At 39.1% G+C, this 4261-nt stretch overlaps 1 non-coding gene across 1 annotated transcript; it reads left to right on the top strand.

Annotated features, from left to right (window-relative positions):
- Positions 1-325: 325 nt before the first annotated feature.
- On the top strand, positions 326-432 carry LOC112660936 (U6 spliceosomal RNA). The gene has a single exon (XR_003137324.1). It is a non-coding gene; the product is annotated as a U6 spliceosomal RNA (small nuclear RNA).
- Positions 433-4261: the final 3829 nt, after the last annotated feature.

Below are 4261 nucleotides of genomic sequence, written 5' to 3'. Positions count from 1 at the left end.
TAGAATGTAACCACAGGGAGGGATGGGAATGGGAACAGGCAAACTGGTGAGTACATGCCTTGTGTTAAAGAGATGCTAGTGCTTGGCTGCAGATGACTGCTGCCATGAGGTCCTAAGGGCTCAGCATGGCAGATTTGATATTTTGGGGCAGAGGATGGGTTAAATGGGTGATGGGTATTAAGGAGGGTACTTGTTGTGATGAGTGCCGGATGTTGTATGTAAGTGATGAATCACTAAATTCTACACCTGAAACCAATTCTACCATATATGATAACTAACTTGAACTTAAATAACTTGAAATTAAAAAAAAAAAGCCAAAAATTTAGTGCTCACTTTGGCAGCACATATATTAAAGTTGGAATGATACAGAGAAGATCAGCTTGACCCCTGCACAAGGATGATATGCAAATTCATGAAACATTCCATATTTTTAAAGCCCCTGAATAGCCAAAGAATTTGGAAAAAGAAAAGCAAAGCTGGAGGTATCACAATTCCAGACTTCAAGTTATATTACAAAGCTATAGTAACCAAAACAGTATGGTAGTGGCACAAAAATAGACACATATATCAATGGTACAGGATAGAGAACCCAGATATAAACTCACAATTATAAGGTCAGTTAATCTCTGACAAAGCAGAGAAGAATATCCAGTCGGAAAAAGACAGTCTCTTCAAAAATTGGTTTGGGGAAAACTGATCAGCTACATGCAAAAGAATGAAACGGAACCACTTTTTTACACCATACACAAAAAAGGAACTCAAAATGGATGAAAGTCCTAAAAACCTGAAACTATGAAAATCTTAGAAGAGAGCATAGGCAGTAATCTGTCTGACATCAGCTGCAGCAACATTTCTCTACATATGTCTCCTGGGGTAAGGGAAATAAAAGCAAAAATAAACTATTGGAACTACATCAAAGTAAAAAGCTTCTGCGCTATGAAGGAAACAATGAACAAAACTAAAAGGCAACCTACTGAATGGAAGAAGATATTTGCAAATGACATATTTGATAAAGGATTAGTATCCAAAATATATAAAGAACTAATACAACTCAATATCCAGAAGACACATAATCCAATTAAAATCGGCAAAGAAATGAACAGACATTTGTTCAGAGAAGACATCCAGATGGCCAACAGGTACATGAAAAAATGTTCAACCTCACTCATCATCAGGGAATTGCAAATCAAAACTACAAGGAGATACCACCTCACACTTGTCAGAATGGCTAAAATCAACAACACGAGAAACCAGTGTTGGCAAGGATGTTGGAGCCACTTTGCAAAATGGTATAGAGGTTCCTCAAAAAGTTAAAAACGGGGGGGGGGGCTGTATTTAAATTTCTTTTTTTTCTTTTTTCTTTTTTTTTTTTTTTTTGAGAGAGAGAGAGTACACACGAGCGGCAAGGGGGCAGATGGAGAGAGAGAATCTCAAGCAGACTCCACACTCAGGCCAGAATCCCAGGTGAGGCTCAATCTCATGACCCTGAGATCATGATCTGAGCCAAAATCAAGAGTTGGACCCTCAACCAAATGAGCCAACCAGACACCCTAAAGGGGTACCTATCGTTTTAAAAAGGTGGTGGGCGGGGAGAGCCTGGCTGGCTGTCAGTAGAGCATGCAACTCTTGATCTCAGGGTTGTGAGTTCAAGATCCATGTTTGGGGACACCTGGGTGGCTCAGCAGTTGAGCATCTGCCTTCAGCTCAGGGCGTGATCCTGGGGTCCCAGAATCGAGTCTTGCATCGGGCTCCCTGCATGGAGCCTGTTTCTCCCTCTGCCTGTGTCTCTGCCTCTCTCTCTGTGTCTCTCATGAATAAATAATCTTTAAAAATAAAAGAATAAAAATCTTTTTTTAAAAATCCATGTTGGGCGTAGAGATTACTTAAAAATTAAAAAATCTTTTTAAAAAAATAGTTTTTAAAAAGTTAAAAATAGAACTACCCTACAATCCAATAATCACACTACTGAGCATTTGCTCAAAAAAATATGAAAACACTAATTCAAAGGGATACAGGTACCCCTGAGCCTACAGTAGCATTACTTACAATAGCCAAGTTATGGAAGCAGCCCAAGCATCCATCAATAGGTGAATGGATAAAGAAGATAAAGAAGAAGATATATATATATATCATATATACTTATATGATATATATATATATCAGAGTATTATTCAGCCATAAAAATGAATGAAATCTTGTCATTTGCAATAACATGGGTGGAGCTGGAGAGTATCATGCTAAGTAAAATAAGTCAGTCTGAGAAAGACAATTACCATATGACTTCACTCATATGTGGAATTTAAGAAACAAAACAAACAAAGGGGAAAAGAGAGAGAGAGAGTCAATCAAAGAAATAGACTCTTAACTATAGAGAACAAACTGATGGTCACCAGAGGGTAGGTGGGAGGATGGGGGAAATCGGTGATGGGGATTAAGCAGCACACTTGTGATGAGCACGGGGTGATGTATAGAAGTGTTGAATCACTACACTGTACACCTGCATATTAACTGTACTGGAATTAAAATAAATTTTTAAAAAGAATCTCATTTAGATTTGTCTGTAGAAACTCCTGGTTTTCAAAAACTGACCAATTTTTTTAAAGTCACCATGTCAGGGGTGCCTGGGTGGTTCAGTTGGTTAAGCCTCTGACTACTGATTTTGGCTCAGGTCATCATGTCATAGTTGTGAGATGAAGCCCTGCATTGGGCTCCATACTCAGCAGCAAGTCTTCTCAAGACTCTCTCTCTCTCTCTCTCTCATCACCCTCTCAAATAAATACATAAATCATTAAAACAAATCAACATCATGCCAGCTAAACAAAACATGGCTGGTCAGATTCTGTCCAAGTTGCCAATTTGTAACCTTGAGTGTAGATGGTGAAGCTAATTTCAGAAAGAACCCACAGAGCTCATGAGCCAAGCTGAATCCAGTCCCAGCCTCTGCAAAAGGAGCCTCCTTCAGCATTAGATCAGCTTCAAGTTTCACTGGGAACTCAAGTTAAACTTGAATTTTAAATAAATAAGGGAATACTCTTGTAGCATAAGTATATCCTAAAGACTGCATGGCACATAGTTATATTAAAACAAAAGTATTCGTTGTCTATCTGATATTAAATTCAAATTTAACTGGGTATCTTGCACTTTTATTTGCTAAACCTAGTCACTCTCCCTGGAATCCTACCCCAGGCTCCAGTGAAGTCACAGTCTCCCAGCTCCCCCCAGCAGCAAGCTCTACACTCAAGGACACAGGGACACAGTCCACAATGCAGATCTCAAAGGAAAAAGGAAGCAAAGCAAATATTTGAGCACCTGAACACTGCAGTAACATTACCAGGTGATCTATGCAAACTACCTGGATGTCAAAGGATGGACAGTCTAGAGCTGCTTGGTCCCTCCCCAGCTGTGTTCTTTGCCCCTCTGGTTTCCTCATCTCATAAATGGAAAAGGGAATTCCTATCTCATAGGATTATCACGTGGATTAAATGGACTAAAGATAAAAGTGTATCACACTTGTCTGACACAAGGCAGATGCACAACAAATATTTGTTGTATGTTAAATGAAATTCCTCAACCTCGGAATGATTGCATTCCCACCACTCCTGTCACCAAACTAAGACCTCTCTATTGAGGGTCCCAAGAAGCTGGAGCAGAAGGAACATGTGATCCTACCATGGCGGGCGATGTCTCTGGGGACTGGGAGATGGCCCGGGTGCTGAGCTCCTGGCGAACCATCAGGATCACAGTTCAGGGGGAGAATGGAGGCCCTGGCTTTCGACATTTTGGGGGCTGGATGCCAAGTGTACAGAATGCTCCTTCTTTTATTGACATAAAAATATTTTGTTTATATTTGACATGCATTTGACATATAATATTGTGTCAGTTTAAGGCATACAACATGTTGATTTGATACATTAATATATTATAATATGACTGCCATTGTGTTTAACACCTATCATATCACATAGTTATCATTTCTTTTTTGTGGTAAGAGCAATTAAGATCTAGTCTTGTAGCAAGTTTGGTAAATATAATACAATATTGTTGTCTATATTCACTATACATTTTATCAGATATCCAGGATTTACTTATCTGCTAGTAGCAAGTTTGTACCCTTCAATAACCTCTTTCCTATTTCCCCACCTCACCCCCAACCTGTGGTAACCAACTTTTTACTGTGTTTGCATGAGTTTGGCATTTTTATATTCCACAAATAAGTGATATTACACAGTATGTGTCTTTCTCTGATATTACACAGTATGTG

Source organism: Canis lupus, chromosome 4, assembly GCF_003254725.2.
Source record: "Canis lupus dingo isolate Sandy chromosome 4, ASM325472v2, whole genome shotgun sequence".
Classification (NCBI taxonomy): domain Eukaryota; kingdom Metazoa; phylum Chordata; class Mammalia; order Carnivora; family Canidae; genus Canis; species Canis lupus.
The sequence above is the reverse complement of the archived record's forward strand: the minus strand, read 5'-3'. Positions and strand labels throughout refer to the sequence as shown.